The sequence below is a fragment of the Lethenteron reissneri genome, unplaced genomic scaffold (genome assembly GCF_015708825.2).
Source record: "Lethenteron reissneri isolate LAM-NWPU_2019-01 unplaced genomic scaffold, ASM1570882v1 scaffold_1643, whole genome shotgun sequence".
Classification (NCBI taxonomy): Eukaryota; Metazoa; Chordata; class Hyperoartia; order Petromyzontiformes; family Petromyzontidae; genus Lethenteron; species Lethenteron reissneri.
Genome location: NW_026891381.1, coordinates 348,187 through 365,882, shown reverse-complemented (window position 1 = coordinate 365,882; position 17,696 = coordinate 348,187). Strand labels below are relative to the sequence as shown.

Here is a 17,696-nt window from a genome sequence, read left to right as displayed (position 1 = left end):
CCCGAGCAGGAATTGGTGGTTTCATCCGCTCTCACCTCTGTTTGACCCCGGGCATTTCGCCACGGAGGTAACACTGCTGCACCCCGTTGACACTCAGTGGTACTGCAGGTTACTGAATGCTGAGTGGCGATCACCTCTACAAATGTAATATATAGAATTCTAAGGCTAAACATCACCGATGAATGCATTTTTCTTTTTTTTATTAATCCGTAAAAATGTGAACAATTTTGGGCAAAAACGGCATAGGTTACTATGCCGATTTGCTTTTTTTTACTTCAAAATTTATTGATTAAATTGCGCACTGTTAATGTAATATATCAGATTCTAAGGCTAAACACAACCGAGGAATGCATTTTACAGGTAGGAACAATATGTTCCACACTGCCCACCAGGGATTTTATGTCTGTCTGTCGTGCATAAATAAATATATAATATTAACAGCTCTTTGATTGGTGGAGACCTACTGCCGGGTACGGAGAGGGGAGGTGGCTAAGGAAGGATGGTCAGGGGAGGGGCCTAAGGAAGGTGGGAGTCAGGAGAGGGGCCTGAGGGGGGGGGTAGAGGAGGGGCCTAAGGGAGGGGGGTTCAGGGGAGGGGCCTAAGGATATGGGGGGGAGGGGGTCAGGGGAGGGGCCCAAAGGAGGGGGGGTCAGCGGAGGGGCCTGAGGGAGGGGGGGTAAGGAGAGGGGCCGATAGCTAAGGAGGCTGGCTACCTGGCTGCCAGCGTGGTGGGGATGTAGCTCAGTGGGAGAGCGCACGCTTTGCATGTGTGAGGCCATGGGTTCAATCCTCGGCATCTCCATGTCGGAAACTTTTATTTAATTAATTTTTCCAACAAAGGTTTAATTCCAAAATCAATTGGCTGTATTTTTTTTTCGATTTAAAGCTTTCGTGACTGCAGGGATTCATCTTCTTGGTTTTTTCGGTAAAGTCACGTAGAAGGGAAGTAATAATATAATAAAATAAAAAAATAAAAATTCTCACGACGTTTCGGCCACAACGCAAGCAGCCATCCTCAGGTGAAAACCAGGTCTGTCTCCCCGACATGGTGAAATTTCCCACTTTTAACGGAATTTATAGGTTTCAAAGGCTAAACACAACCGAGGAATGTACTTTTTGTTGAAAAATAGAGCTGTAAAAATTCGGCGAATTTTGGCCAAAAATGGCATAGGTTAGTATGCCGATTTGCCTCTTTTTTACTTGAAATTTTCATGGTGAAATTTCCCACTTTTAACGGAATATATAGGATTCTAAGGCTATACACCAGCGATGAATGCATTTTTTCTGGGAAAATAAAGCCGTGAAAATTTGGCCAATTTTGGCCAAAAATGGCATCGGTTAGTATGCCGATTTGCCTCTTTTTTACTTGAAATTTTCATGGTGAAATTTCCCACTTTTAACGGAATATATAGGATTCTAAGGCTATACACCACCGATGAATGCATTTTTCTGGGAAAATAAAGCCGTGAAAATTTGGCGAATTTTGGCCAAAAATGGCATAGGTTAGTATGCCGATTTGCCTCTTTTTTACTTGAAATTTTCATGGTGAAATTTCCCACTTTTAACGGAATATATAGGATTCTAAGGCTATACACCACCGATGAATGCATTTTTCTGGGAAAATAAAGCCGTGAAAATTTGGCCAATTTTGGCCAAAAATGGCATAGGTTAGAATGCCGATTTGCTTCATGGGACGTGAAGGGGGGTCAGGGGAGGAACCAAGGATATGGGGGTGGAGGGAGGGGTCGGTGGAGGGGCCTAAGGGAGGGGGGGGGTCAGCGGAGGGGCCTGACGGAAGGGCGGTAAGGGGAGGGGCCGATAGCTAAGGGGGCTGGCTACCTGGCTGCCAGCGTGGTGGGGATGTAGCTCAGTGGGAGAGCGCACGCTTTGCATGTGTGAGGCCATGGTTTCAATCCCCGGCATCTTCATGTCGGAAGCTATTATTTAATTCATTTATCCAACAAAGGTTTAATTCCAAAATCAATTGGCTGCATTTTTTTTCGATTTAAAGCTTTCGTGACTGCAGGGATTCATCTTCTTGGTTTTTTCGGTAAAGTCACGTAGAAGGGAAGTAATAAAATAATAAAAATAAAACATAATAAAATAATTCTCACGACGTTTCGGCCACAACGCAAGCAGCCATCCTCAGGTGAAAATCAGGTCTGTCTCCCCGACATGGTGAAATTTCCCACTTTTAACGCAATTTATAGGTTTCGAAGGTTAAACACAACCGAGGAATGTACTTTTTGTTGAAAAATAGAGCTGTAAAAATTTGGCGAATTTTGGCCAAAAATGGCATAGGTTAGTATGCCGATTTGCCTCTTTTTTACTTGAAATTTTCATGGTGAAATCTCCCACTTTTAACGGAATATATAGGATTCTAAGGCTATACACCACCGATGAATGCATTTTTTCTGGGAAAATAAAGCCGTGAAAATTTGGCGAATTTTGGCCAAAAATGGCATAGGTTAGTATGCCGATTTGCCTCTTTTTTACTTGAAATTTTCATGGTGAAATCTCCCACTTTTAACGGAATATATAGGATTCTAAGGCTATACACCACCGATGAATGCATTTTTTCTGGGAAAATAAAGCCGTGAAAATTTGGCGAATTTTGGCCAAAAATGGCATAGGTTAGTATGCCGATTTGCCTCTTTTTTACTTGAAATTTTCATGGTGAAATCTCCCACTTTTAACGGAATATATAGGATTCTAAGGCTATACACCACCGATGAATGCATTTTTTCTGGGAAAATAAAGCCGTGAAAATTTGGCCAACTTTGGCCAAAAATGGCATAGGTTAGTATGCCGATTTGCTTCATGGGACATGAAGGGGGGTCAAGGGAGGAACCAAGGATATGGGGGGTAGGGGTCAGGGAAGGGGCCTAAGGGAGGGGGGGGTCAGCGGAGGGGCCTGACGGAAGGGCGGTAAGGGGAGGGGCCGATAGCTAAGGGGGCTGGCTACCTGGCTGCCAGCGTGGTGGGGATGTAACTCAGTGGGAGAGCGCACACTTTGCATGTGTGAGGCCATGGGTTCAATCCCTGGCATTTCCATGTCGGAATCTTTTATTTAATTAATTTTTCCAACAAAGGTTTAATTCCAAAATCAATTGGCTGTATTTTTTTTCGATTTAAAGCTTTCGTGACTGCAGGGATTAATCTTCTTGGTTTTTTCGGTAAAGTCACGTAGAAGGGAAGTAATAAAATTATAAAAATAAAACATAATAAAATAATTCTCACGACGTTTCAGCCACAACGCAAGCAGCCATCCGCAGGTGAAAACCAGGTCTGTCTCCCCGACATGGTGAAATTTCCCACTTTTAACGGAATTTATAGGTTTCGAAGGCTAAACACAACCGAGGAATGAACTTTTTGTTGAAAAATAGAGCTGTAAAAATTTGGCCAATTTTGGCCAAAAATGGCATAGGTTAGTATGCCGATTTGCCTCTTTTTTACTTGAAATTTTCATGGTGAAATTTCCCACTTTTAACGGAATATATAGGAATCTAAGGCTATACACCACCGATGAATGCATTTTTTCTGGGAAAATAAAGCCGTGAAAATTTGGCCAATTTTGGCCAAAATGGCATAGGATAGTATGCCGATTTGCCTCTTTTTTACTTGAAATTTTCATGGTGAAATTTCCCACTTTTAACGGAATATATAGGAATCTAAGGCTATACACCACCGATGAATGCATTTTTTCTGGGAAAATAAAGCCATGAAAATTTGGCCAATTTTGGCCGAAAATGGCATAGATTAGTATGCCGATTTGCCTGTTTTTTACTTGAAATTTTCATGGTGAAATTTCCCACTTTTAACGGAATATATAGGATTCTAAGGCTATACACCACCGATGAATTCATTTTTTCTGGGAAAATAAAGCCGTGAAAATTTGGCGAATTTTGGCCAAAAATGGCATAGGTTAGTATGCCGATTTGCCTCATTTTTACTTGAAATTTTCATGGTGAAATCTCCCACTTTCAACGGAATATATAGGATTCTAAGGCTATACACCACCGATGAATGCATTTTTTCTGGGAAAATAATGCCGTGAAAATTTGGCGAATTTTGGCCAAAAATGGCATAGGTTAGTATGCCGATTTGCCTCTTTTTTACTTGAAATTTTCATGGTGAAATCTCCCACTTTCAACGGAATATATAGGATTCTAAGGCTATACACCACCGATGAATGCATTTTTTCTGGGAAAATAAAGCCGTGAAAATTTGGCCAATTTTGGCCAAAAATGGCATAGGTTAGTATGCCGATTTGCCTCTTTTTTACTTGAAATTTTCATGGTGAAATCTCCCACTTTCAACGGAATATATAGGATTCTAAGGCTATACACCACCGATGAATGCATTTTTTCTGGGAAAATAAAGCCGTGAAAATTTGGCCAATTTTGGCCACAAATGGCATAGGTTAGTATGCCGATTTGCCTGTTTTTTACTTGAAATTTTCATGGTGAAATTTCCCACTTTTAACGGAATATATAGGATTCTAAGGCTATACACCACCGATGAATTCATTTTTTCTGGGAAAATAAAGCCGTGAAAATTTGGCCAATTTTGGCCACAAATGGCATAGGTTAGTATGCCGATTTGCCTCTTTTTTACTTGAAATTTTCATGGTGAAATCTCCCACTTTTAACGGAATATATAGGATTCTAAGGCTATACACCACCGATGAATGCATTTTTTCTGGGAAAATAAAGCCGTGAAAATTTGGCGAATTTTGGCCAAAAATGGCATAGGTTAGTATGCCGATTTGCCTCTTTTTTACTTGAAATTTTCATGGTGAAATCTCCCACTTTTAACGGAATATATAGGATTCTAAGGCTATACACCACCGATGAATGCATTTTTTCTGGGAAAATAAAGCCGTGAAAATTTGGCCAATTTTGGCCAAAAATGGCATAGGTTAGTATGCCGATTTGGCTGATTTTTTACTTGAAATTTTCATGGTGAAATCTCCCACTTTTAACGGAATATATAGGATTCTAAGGCTATACACCACCGATGAATGCATTTTTTCTGGGAAAATAATGCCGTGAAAATTTGGCGAATTTTGGCCAAAAATGGCATAGGTTAGTATGCCGATTTGCCTCTTTTTTACTTGAAATTTTCATGGTGAAATCTCCCACTTTCAACGGAATATATAGGATTCTAAGGCTATACACCACCGATGAATGCATTTTTTCTGGGAAAATAAAGCCGTGAAAATTTGGCCAATTTTGGCCAAAATGGCATAGATTAGTATGCCGATTTGCTTCATGGGACATGAAGGGGGGTCAGGGGAGGAACCAAGGATATGGGGGGTAGGGGTCAGGGAAGGGGCCTAAGGGAGGGGGGGGGTCAGCGGAGGGGCCTGACGGAAGGGCGGTAAGGGGAGGGGCCGATAGCTAAGGGGGCTGGCTACCTGGCTGCCAGCGTGGTGGGGATGTAGCTCAGTGGGAGAGCGCACACTTTGCATGTGTGAGGCCATGGGTTCAATCCCTGGTATTTCCATGTCGGAATCTTTTATTTAATTAATTTTTCCAACAAAGGTTTAATTCCAAAATCAATTGGCTGTATTTTTTTTCGATTTAAAGCTTTCGTGACTGCAGGGATTCATCTTCTTGGTTTTTTCGGTAAAGTCACGTAGAAGGGAAGTAATAAAATAATAAAAATAAAACATAATAAAATAATTCTCACGACGTTTCGGCCACAACGCAAGCAGCCATCCTCAGGTGAAAACCAGGTCTGTCTCCCCGACATGGTGAAATTTCCCACTTTTAACGCAATTTATAGGTTTCGAAGGCTAAACACAACCGAGGAATGTACTTTTTGTTGAAAAATAGAGCTGTAAAAATTTGGCCAATTTTGGCCAAAAATGGCATATGCAGATTTGCCTGTTTTTTACTTTAAATTTTCATGGTGAAATTTCCCACTTTTAACGGAATATATAGGATTCTAAGGCTATACACCACCGATGAATGCATTTTTTCTGGGAAAATAAAGCTGTGAAAATTTGGCCAATTTTGGCCAAAAATGGCATAGGTTAGTATGCCGATTTGCCTGTTTTTTACTTGAAATTTTCATGGTGAAATTTCCCACTTTTAACGGAATATATAGGATTCTAAGGCTATACACCACCGATGAATGCATTTTTTCTGGGGAAAATAAAGCCGTGAAAAGTTGGCCAATTTTGGCCAAAAATGGCATAGGTTAGAATGCCGATTTGCTTCATGCGATGTGAAGATTTCGTGGTGAAATTTACCACTTTTAACGGAATTAATAGGTTTCGAAGGCTCAACACAGCCGAGGAATGCACTTTTTGTTGAAAAATAGAGCCGTGAAAATTTGGTCAAATTTGGGCCAAAAAATGGCATAGGTTATTATGCAGATTTGATTTTTGGCGTGTGAAATTTTCTTGGTGAAATTTACCACTTTTAACGTAATATATGGGATTCTAAGGCTAAACACCACCGATGAATGCATTTTTTGTTGAAAATAAAGCTGTTAAAATGTGGCCAATTTTGGCCAAAAACGGCATTTACTGTTTGGGAAGTGAAACTTTCATAGTGAAATTTCTAACTTTTAATGTAATATTTAGGATTCTAAGACTAAACACAACCGAGGAATGCACTTTTTGTTGAAAAATAAAGCTGTGAAAATTTGGCCAAATTTTGGCCAAAAAATAGCATAGGTTAGTATGCAGATTTGCTTTTTGGTGAAATTTCCACTATTTTAATGCAGATTTACTGTTTGGGAAGTGAAACTTTCATAGTGAAATTTCTAACTTTTAATGTAATATTTAGGATTCTAAGACTAAACACAACCGAGGAATGCACTTTTTGTTGAAAAATAAAGCTGTGAAAATTTGGCCAAATTTTGGCCAAAAAATAGCATAGGTTAGTATGCAGATTTGCTTTTTGGTGAAATTTCCACTATTTTAATGCAGATTTACTGTTTGGGAAGTGAAACTTTCATAGTGAAATTTCTAACTTTTAATGTAATATTTAGGATTCTAAGACTAAACACAACCGAGGAATGCACTTTTTGTTGAAAAATAAAGCTGTGAAAATTTGGCCAAATTTTGGCCAAAAAATAGCATAGGTTAGTATGCAGATTTGCTTTTTGGTGAAATTTCCACTATTTTAATGACTACTATGAGCCAATAATGTCTGTTTGTGTGTAACACGCATGACGTCACTCCACATGCCGCATCCCCCTCCCGTCATTAATATTCATGAGGGGGTGGATTTTTACACTCACGCAGAAGGTCGAAAAAAAATTCGCAAATTCGCTTTAAATTTGACTTTTCTTTATTGAAGTTGAATCTAATAAATAATACTACGCAGCAACAAAGTGGATTTTGTGTCTTTATTTATTTCTTCAGAACTTGAGAAAAAAGGGTAAGTCTAATTTATGCTTCTACATTATGGTAAAATTGACATTTATCGGTGATTTTCCACATTTTATATCGATTTCCAATTTATAGTAACCCCAGCGACCGAAAGCAGAAGAGAATAAAGTATCAAAGTAGTGAATTTTTACAAATTGAAGGTCAGTTATATACAGTGCATCAGTGACATGAATTGAGGTGTCTTATTACGTAGTTTTGTACAAGAATCACTGCCATTAATACAGTGCTACAGTGAACTCCAGTGAAGTGTTTAATGACTTCGTTTTGTGGCAGATTCACTGCCATTGATACAGTGCTACAGTGAAATGTAGTGAAGTGTTTGATGACGTACTTTCGTGCAAGATTTACTGCCATTAAATTTATACAAGATACTATTACACTCTGCTCATTTTTTTCGTAAATATATTAGATTCTGTCCAAGGACAGGCACAGAAGCTATTGGAATATTTAGGATTCTAAGGCTAAACACAACCGAGGAATGCATTTTTTGTTGAAAAAGTAAAGCTGTGAAAATTGGGCCAATTTTGGCCAAAAATGGCATAAGTTAGTATGCAGATTTGATTTTTGGCGCGTGAAAATTTTATGATGAAATTGACCACTTTGAACGTAATATATTGGATTCTAAGGCTTAACACCACCGATGAATGCATTTTTTGTTAAAAAATAAAGCTGTGAAAATTTGGCCAATTTTGTCAAAAACTGCATAGGTTAGTATGCCGATTTGCTTGTTCAGACGTGAACATTTCATAGTGAAATTGCCCACTGTTAATGTAATATATAGGGGTTCGGGGTTCTTGAGAGTTTTTTGAGGTTTTTCGATTTCTTTTCAGTTCTTTTTCGGTTCGTGAGATTGCTGGGGTATTTTAAATGTTTTGTTTTTTGTTGGATTTTTGGTGGGTTTTAGGTTTTGGTGGTGGGTTTTAGGGTTTTAGAAAAAGCGATCGAGAATAGAAAGGATCTGAGGGCCGAGCGAAGGGTGGCAAGCGAGGGTGAGAGTCTGACGTGAGTGGGAGTTTGATCCAGGGTGCAACGGGGCAAGAAGAGAACAAGAACGAGAGTGAGACCAGGCGCAAGGAGGCGATGGAACAGCAAGGAGACGGGAATGTTGAGATCGCAGGGGGCGTGACGGGACATTTAAAGAAATGGGAGAAGAGAGGTCGGGCGGGGCGAGACGGTGCAAAGCTTTGAATACTCGAGGGAGGAATTTAAAAAGACAGCGGCGATAGACGGGAAGCCAGAGAAGGAGGGGAGAGCAGTGAGGTGTGCATGGAAGGTTGAGTACAGTCCGTGCAGCTGCGTTTTGATGTGTTGAAGAGGGATAAAGGCTTAAGCAGGGAGACCGAACAGGAGTTGCAATAATTCAGACGATTGAAGACAAGGGAAAGTGCACGAGGAGTTTGGCAGCAGTGGTAGTGATAAGCTGATGTTGTACAGATGGTAAAGGCGCGTGCGAGTGGTATTGGCAATGTGGGAAGTGAAGGAGAGAGTGGAATCGAAGGTAACACCGACCGTTAGGGCGGTAGAGTTTGGGAAGAGGCTATGGAGGGAGAAATAAATTGAGGGTGTAGGAGGGGGGTGAGCGAGAGGAATGGAAAGAAAAGTGCGCGCAGAAGCGGGTGAACGCGTGGCGGTGATCGCGAGGTAGCCGCTACGTGCGCGTGGAGAGAGCCAATTGTGTGTGTGGTCGAGCGCCGGTGCGGCCATTTTGCATCGGCGGCCATTTTGCACTGGCGGCCATTTTGCGCCACTTGCGAGGCCACCGTAGGAGGACCGCGCGCTCGGTCACCATCTTGAACCGCCCGCGGCCGGCGCATAGACAGTCGTTGCGCAGGTGGTGGCGCGGTTCGCGGCCTTTTTGCTAGCGGCAGCTGCTGCTGCGCGCGCAGGCTGCGTGCGTGTTTTAAACTCCCGGCCAGCAACACAATGTGTCCCGATTTAAAGTTTTCGTGACTGCAGGGATTCATCTTCTTGGTCTGTTTCCTCGACAGACCTGTTCTCCACCTGAGGACGGCTACTTGCATTGTGGCCGAAACGTCGTGAGAAATATTGTATGTTTTATTTTTATTATTTAATTATTTCCATTCTACGTGACTTTACTGAAAGAACCAAGAAGACATTGTGTCCCGTACAGGGACGGCGCCAACCGAGGGGGCCCAGGGACTCTCCATCGGCGGTTGCCGGGGCAAGAGCAGCCCGACGTGGATGAGGGGAACGGGTGGACGTTGCTGCCCCACTCACTCACCCATCAGTCCACCTCTTACCCAGCCCGTGCCGTGCCCCTTCAGCCCCCCTCTATCCGGTTAGCTCCTTGGGCATGCGGTGGCTGGGCACGCGGGCTACGTGACCCAGCCAACGCTGCCTGGTCCGCTGGGTCATAAACAACAACACGAAGAAGTAGCAAATAATGACACCAACACAATAATGTTAATTCTCACGTTTGTTTTTATCCGTTTTTATTTTATAAACTCAGCAATTAAAAAAAAAACGCCAGACCAAGAAGAGACCACGACCACAGCACAGAGCGGAGTTTCTTTGGAACTCCGCTCTCTCCTAACCAACGCGACCGCCAGCTACACCAGGCACAGTAGTCGTGAATAGTCGTGAGGATAGGATTATAGAGTATTGCATAATTCACATGGCAGCCATTTGGAGCCCCCTCCCCATAGACACCCCCATACCGCACAAAGCTCCCCCGTGTAGCCTTAACAGGCTGTAGGGGCAAGTGCTGTTAGCGAGTAGCACCTATGAAGGCTGGCACTGTGGCACACGAGGGGGTGGGTGGCCAACACCGCGCCCGGGCCGCCTTTGTATCCACAGTGACGATGTTTACTACACACCGCACCAGTTACTTATTTGAGGCTGAGTGGACCTAGGAGAGGCCCAGGGCCGGTTCAGCTAATCGCTGTCACCGGTGTTGGCCGTGAGCGGGAATCGAACTCGGGTCGCCGGGTTCGTAGCGCAGCGTAGCGCTAACCGCTGCACCACCGCTCCCCACCCCACACAACACAAACGCAGGCGAGGCCCTACGGTGCCACATTAACACTGGCGGGGTTGAACAACCTTTGGCTACCCCTCCGAATTGGCGACGTTCGACTCACGAAGTAGCTTATTTCAGGTACAAAAATACGCGGCTTTTGTTTGCACGTTGAACTTGTGTCACACCACCACCGTACGTAGCCGACCGTGCCGAATCGGAGGTGCGGGGGGAAGGACAACAAATTAAACACAACAACAACAAGCAGCAGCGATTCGAAAGAAATTAGTTTGCCGGTCTAGATGACCATTTAAGTGCTGAGCTTCCGTAGGAAGAGAACGTTCCAGACGGCCAATGCTGGACCCCCCCCCCCCCCCCCCTTCTTGAGACTTTGGCCAGTGCTGGGTCCCCCTCTTGGAGTCCGCACAGCAGCAGTAGCAGCAGCAGCAGTAGCAGCAGCAGCAGCGGCAGCAGCAGCAGCAGCAACAGCAGCAGCAGCAGGGGCAGCAGCAGCCTTCTTAACGTGCACAGAAGACGGCGCCTGAAGTGGCCATTGTAGGGAGGCGAGGAGCTCCGTCATCGACACGGCGGCCACAGGAAAGCCGCGGCGAGTCTCAGGAGTTCGTCCGTAAGGAGGAGGAGGTGGCGGGCTGCTGCTGCTGCTGCTACGTTGGGATGTTTGACCCTCAACTGGCGAGCCGAGAACAGAGTTTGGCGTCGGTCAATCTCAATCGCTGTACTGCCACCTCCAGGGCTACCACCACGGCCACAACGTCCACCACCACCACCACGGCCACCACCACCACCACCAAGGCCACCACCACCACGGCCACCACGGCCACCACCACGGCCACCACCACCAGCACGGCCACCACCACCAGCACGGCCACCACCACGGCAGGCCGGTGGAGTTTGTTTCTTTTCACAAATCTCACCGCTGACCCCCATGAACCCGCTTCTTGGCAGCTGGGTCCACGAAAACAAATTTGGCGCCACCGGATGAAGACCTCGAAGCAGATCAGGACCTGGGGGCTGCCCCGTCCACAGTGACCATCAATCAGAAAGCCACAATTACCATCAATCAGCTAGCCAAAGTTACCATCAATCAGCTAGCCAAAGTTACCATCAATCAGCTAGCCAAAGTTACCATGAATCAGCGAGCCACAGTGACCATCAATCAGCTAGCCACAATTACCATCAATCAGCTAGCCACAATTACCATCAATCAGCTAGCCAAAGTTACCATCAATCAGCTAGCCAAAGTTACCATCAAACAGCGAGCCACAGTTACCATCAATCAGCTAGCCAAAGTTACCATCAATCAGCTAGCCAAAGTTACCATCAAACAGCGAGCCACAGTTACCATCAATCAGCTAGCCAAAGTTACCATCAATCAGCTAGCCACAGTTACCATCAATCAGAAAGCCACAATTACCATCAATCAGATAGCCACAGTTAGCATCAATCAGCGAGCCACAGGCACCATCAAAAATCGATCAGCAAGGCAATCGTTCAGCTTTCTGAAGCCACCAACCGGTAAGCCTGCGGCGTCTTCAATCAATGAGCCAGAGGTGCCACCGGCACCGTCAAAAAAAGTTTGCCGGGGAGGCAGCAGAGGGAGAACCCAGAACAACGCAAGGCAACAACAACAACAACCAGAACCTCGAGCGAGCCGCCACCGCTACTCAGCCGGGTCCACGCCCCCACAATAAGTTGCGTGCAACTTGGTTGCGTGCAACCTAACCGCTTATACGTGGTGGCGGGTGGGGGGGGGGTCTATGCAACGGGCTAATTAAGACGGCTGGCTCGTTGCCCCGAGCAACCGGTTGCGCGCAACCAAGTTGCATGCAACCGAACCGCGTATATGTGGGGGGGGGGTCTCTGCAATGGGTTTCTTAAGACGGATGGCTCCACGCCCGAGCAATCAGTTGCGTGCAACCTGTTTTTACCAACTACAGCAACCGCCATCATAGTAACCGCTACCATAAACACCTGCACCTCAATTCGGTTGCGTGCAACTTGGACTTTACCACCACGACCGCTCCTACCGCAACCACCGGCACCAGAATCACCACAATCACCACCACCACCACCACCGCCACCACCACCACCACCACCACCACCGCCGCCACCGCCACCGCCACCGCCACCGCCACCGCCACCACCACCACCGCCACCACCGCCACCACCGCCACCACCGCCACCACCGCCACCACCACCACCACCACCACCACCACCACCACCGCCACCACCACCACCACCGCCACCACCACCACCACCGCTAAGGCCTCGTGTTCAAACCCAGCGACGGGAAAGGCCGAAGGCCACTGCCACCCCTGGGGGAGGGGGCCCTGGGGGAGGGGGGGAGGACGACTCGGGGTGAGGGACTCGGGGGGATGACGACAGCCCCAGGAGGAGGAGGAGGCGGTGAGTGGGTCGAGCTCTGGGCTACGCACAGAGGAGGCCGCTTTGAGGTTCAAGGTTGGGGAGAGCGGCCACCAGGAACCGGGGTCACCCTCAAACGGAGTCCTGGGGACAGGGCTAGAGCCACAGGTACCATGCAGACAGCCACAGGTACCATGCAGACAGCCACAGGTACCATGCAGACAGCCACAGGTACCATGCAGACAGACACAGGTACCATGCAGACAGACACAGGTACCACCAATCAGCAAGCCTTGAGTACCATCAAAAAGCCAAAGCCTCTGGATACCACCAATCAGTAAGCCTCTGGTACTATCAAACGGCAAGCATCTTTTACCACCAATCAGCAAGCGTCTGTTACCACCAATCGGTAAGCCTATGGTACCACCAATCGGTAAGCCTATGGTACCAATCGGTGAGCATCCGGTACCAATCAGTGAGCATATAGTACCACCAATCGGTAAGCCACCAACAGCATTAACCGGTAAGCCACCGGTACCCGCCGGTGAGCTTCACGTGGCTTAGGTAGAGTCGTATTTAAGTGCAAATCAATGGAAGTTTAAAGTTTTAAAGACCCGGTCTCGCTGAGCCTGCAGACCCAGGGTGTAGAGACCCTGGGTCTGCAGGCTCTGATCTCTAGACCCCGAGTCTCTACACCTGGAGACCCGGTCTCCCCGAGTCTCTACACCTGGAGACCCAGTCTCCCCGAGTCTCAAGACCCTGATTCTCCAGACCCTGAGTCTCCAGACCCTGAGACCTGGTCTCCCCGAGTCTCAAGACCCTGAGTCTCAAGACCCTGATTCTCCAGACCCTGAGACCTGGTCTCCCCGAGTATCAAAACCCTGGGTCTTAAGACCCTGATTCTCCAGACCCTGAGACCTGGTCTCCCCGAGTCTCAAGATCCTGAGTCTTGAAAAACCCTGATTTTCCAGACCCTGAGACCTGGTCTCCCTGAGTCTCAATATCCCGAGTCTCAAGACCCTGTTTCTCCAGACCCTGAGACCTGGTCTCTCTGAGTCTCTAAACCCTGAGTCTTAAGACCCTGAGTCTCCAGACCCTGAGACCTGGTCTCTCTGAGTCTCTAAACCCTGAGTCTTAAGACCCTGATTCTCCAGACCCTGAGACCTGGTCTCCCCGAGTCTCTAAACCCTGAGTCTCAACACCACGAGTCTCAAGACCCTGAGTCTCCAGGCAACAGCAGCAGCAGCAGGGGGCGGCAACTAGGACTGTATGAGCAGTAAGGCATTCATTTCGTAAGCAATGCATATGGTTTGGGAATTGTTAGTGCAGTTAGGCTAAATGGGGTTTAGAATTGCTACACCTGAAGAGTATAGGCTATATTCCTACAGTGTTTAATACAGATCTCTTAGCTCGAGCGAGATCCACGCACTCTCATAGAGGTCACAGCCATCACGAGCCCAGCGACATGGCCATTGTGAACCCCCCTTGATAGAGGCTTAGAGAGAGAGAGAGACACCCAGACCCAGGCCTCCAACCCAGGCCCTCAGTGTCCTCTCTGACCACAGTGTTCAGCCAATGGAAGAATCATTGTCAATGGACGAACAAACATGGTGATGACAGTGATGATGATGATAGTGATGATGATGATGATAGTGATGGTGATGATAGTGATGATGATGATGATAGTGATGATGATGATAGTGATGATGATGATGATAGTGATGATGATGATAGTGATGATGATGATGATAGTGATGATGATGATAGTGATGATGGTGATGATGATGATAGTGATGATAATGATAGTGATGATGATGATAGTGATGGTGATGAGTGATGATGATGATGATAGTTATGATGATGTTGCTGCAGTTGATAGTGATGTTGGTGATGATGATGACGATAGTGGAGGTGATGATGGTGGAGGAGGTGGTGATGGTGGAGGAGGTGGTGATGGTGGAGGAGGTGGTGATGGTGGAGGTGATGGTGGAGGAGGTGGTGATGGTGGAGGGTGATGGTGGAGGTGATGGTGGAGGTGGTGATGGTGGAGGTGGTGGTGGAGGTGGTGGTGATGGTGGAGGTGGTGATGGTGGAGATGGTGATGGTGGAGGTGGTGATGGTGGAGGAGGTGGTGATGGTGGAGGAGGTGGTGATGGTGGAGGTGATGGTGGAGGTGGTGATGGTGGAGGTGATGATGGAGGTGGTGATGGTGGAGGTGATGATGGAGGTGATGGTTGTGATGGTGGAGGTGATGGTGGAGGTGATGGTGGAGGTGATGGTGGAGGTGATGGTGGAGGTGGTGATGGTGGTGGTGATGGTGGTGGAGGTGGTGATGGTGGAGGTGGTGATGGTGAAGGTGGTGATGGTGGAGGTGGTGGAGGTGGTGATGGTGGAGGTGATGGTGGTGGAGGTGGTGATGGTGGAGGTGATGGTGGAGGTGGTGATGGTGGAGGTGATGGTGGAGGTGGTGATGGTGGAGGTGATGGTGATGGTGGAGGTGATGGTGTTATCAGCCGCTGGGAGTGATTGGCAGGAAGTCTCCATCCTCATCGTCGGGGGAGTCCGCCATCAACATCGCCACGCAGCCCTGCACAGGAGATGGGCTCCTGCAACATCAACATTAACACCATCAACATCAACATCAACACCATCATCAACACCATCATCAACACCATCACCATCACCATTAACATCAACATCACCATCAACATCAACACCATCATCAACACCATCAACATCACCATTAACATCAACATCATCATCAACACCATCACATCAACATCAACACCATCATCAACACCATCAACATCACCATTAACATCAACATCATCATCAACACCATCAACATCAACACCATCATCAACATCAACACCATCATCACATCAACATCACCATCAACATCACCATCAACATCACCATTAACATCAACATTATCATCAACACCATCAACATCACATCAACATCACCATTAACATCATCATCAACACCATCAACATCAACATCACCATTAACATCATCATCAACACCATCAACATCAACATCACCATTAACATCATCATCAACACCATCAACATCACCATCACACCATCATCATTAACATCATCATCAACACCATCACCATTAACATCATCATCACATCAGCAACATCACCATCAACACCATCATCATTAACATCATCATCAACACCATCATCATCAACATCACCATCAACATCACCATCAACACCATCACCATTAACACCATTATCTGTGAGAGAGTGGATGAGCGAGTGGGTGAGTGGGTGAGTCGGTATGTGAGTAGGTGAGTGAGTGAGCAGGAGAGTGAGGTGGTGAGGTGAGCAAGTCAGCGGGTGAGTGAGTGAGCGGACGGGTGAGTGGGTGAGCGAGTGGGTGAGCGAGCGAGTAGGTGAGCGAGTGGGTGAGCGAGCGAGTGGGTGAGCGAGTGGGTGAGTCGGTATGTGAGTAGGTGAGTGAGTGAGCAGGAGAGTGAGGTGGTGAGTGAGCAAGTCAGCGGGTGAGTGAGTGAGCGGACGGGTGAGTGGGTGAGCAAGTGGGTGAGCGAGCGAGTAGGTGAGCGAGTGGGTGAGCGAGCGAGTGGGTGAGTGAGCGAGCAAGCAAGCTGAGTGGGTGAGTAGGTGAGTGGGCGGGCGGGTGAGCGAGTGAGTGAGTGAGCAGGTGAGTGGGTGAGTGAGCAAGTGGGTGAGTGAGCGAGTGGGTGAGTGAGTGAGCGAGTGGGTGAGCGAGCGGGTGAGCGAGCGGGTGAGCGAGCGGGTGAGCGAGTGCGTGAGTGGGCGAGTGAGTGAGCAGGTGAGTGAGCGAGTGGGTGAGCGAGTGGGTGAGTGAGTGAATGAGCAAGCGAGTGAGCGAGCGGGTGAGTAAGCCAGTGAGTGGGCGAGCGAGTGAGAGAGCAAGTGGGTGAGAGGGCGAGTGAATGAGTGAGTGAGCGAGTGAATGAGCAAGCGGGTGAGCGAGTGGGGTGAGCGAGTGGGCGAGTGAGTGAGTGAGTGGGCGAGTGAGTGAGTGAGTGAGCAAGTGAGTGAGCGAGTGGGTGAGCGAGTGGGCGAGTGAGTGAGTGAGTGAGTGAGCGAGTGGGTGAGCGAGTGGGCGAGCGAGTGAGTGAGTGGGCGAGTGAGTGAGTGAGTGAGTGGGCGAGTGAGTGAGCGAGTGAGTGAGCGAGTTGTTGAGCGAGTGGGCGAGCGAGTGAGTGAGTAAGTGGGCGAGTGAGTGAGTGGGGCGAGTGAGTGGGGCGAATGAGTGGGGCGAGCGATTAAGCGAGCGGTTGAGTGAGCGGGGCGAGCGAACGGTTGAGGTGGTGGACGAGCGGCGAGCGAGCGAGCGAGGGAGCACCTCCCACCTTTGTGCCGAGTGGCTGATGAGGCTGTGGCAGGAGTCGATCTGCACGTCGAGGCCGCGCTTCATGCTGCACATCTCCATGTACTCGTGCAGGTGGCGCGTCATGTCGTTCTTGGCGTTCGCCAGCTCCATCTGCCCACCACCAGCAGCACCAGCAGCGTCATCATCATCATCATCAGCATCGTCATCATCATCATCATAATCAGCATCATCAGCATCATCACCAGCTCCATCTGCACCACCAGCAGCACCAGCAGCATCATCATCAGCATCATCATCATCATCATCAACAGCATCATCATCATCAACAGCATCATCATCAGCATCATCATCATTATCATCACCAGCTCCATCTGCATCAACAGCAGCATCATCAGCATCATCAACAGCAGCATCATCAGCAGCAGCATCATCAGCAGCATCATCATCATCATCAACAGCATCATCACCAGCATCATCATCATCAACATCAGCATCATCAACAGCAGCATCATCATCAGCATCATCATCACCAGCATCATCATCACCAGCAGCACCAGCATCATCATCAGCATCATCATGAACAGCATCATCATCA

General features: G+C 47.3%; 1 non-coding gene across 1 annotated transcript; it reads left to right on the top strand.

The window, feature by feature from the left end:
* The first annotated feature begins 730 nt into the window (after positions 1–730).
* Positions 731–802, top strand: TRNAA-UGC (transfer RNA alanine (anticodon UGC)). Its single transcript has one exon. It is a non-coding gene; the product is annotated as a tRNA-Ala (tRNA).
* The last annotated feature ends 16,894 nt before the right edge of the window (positions 803–17,696 follow it).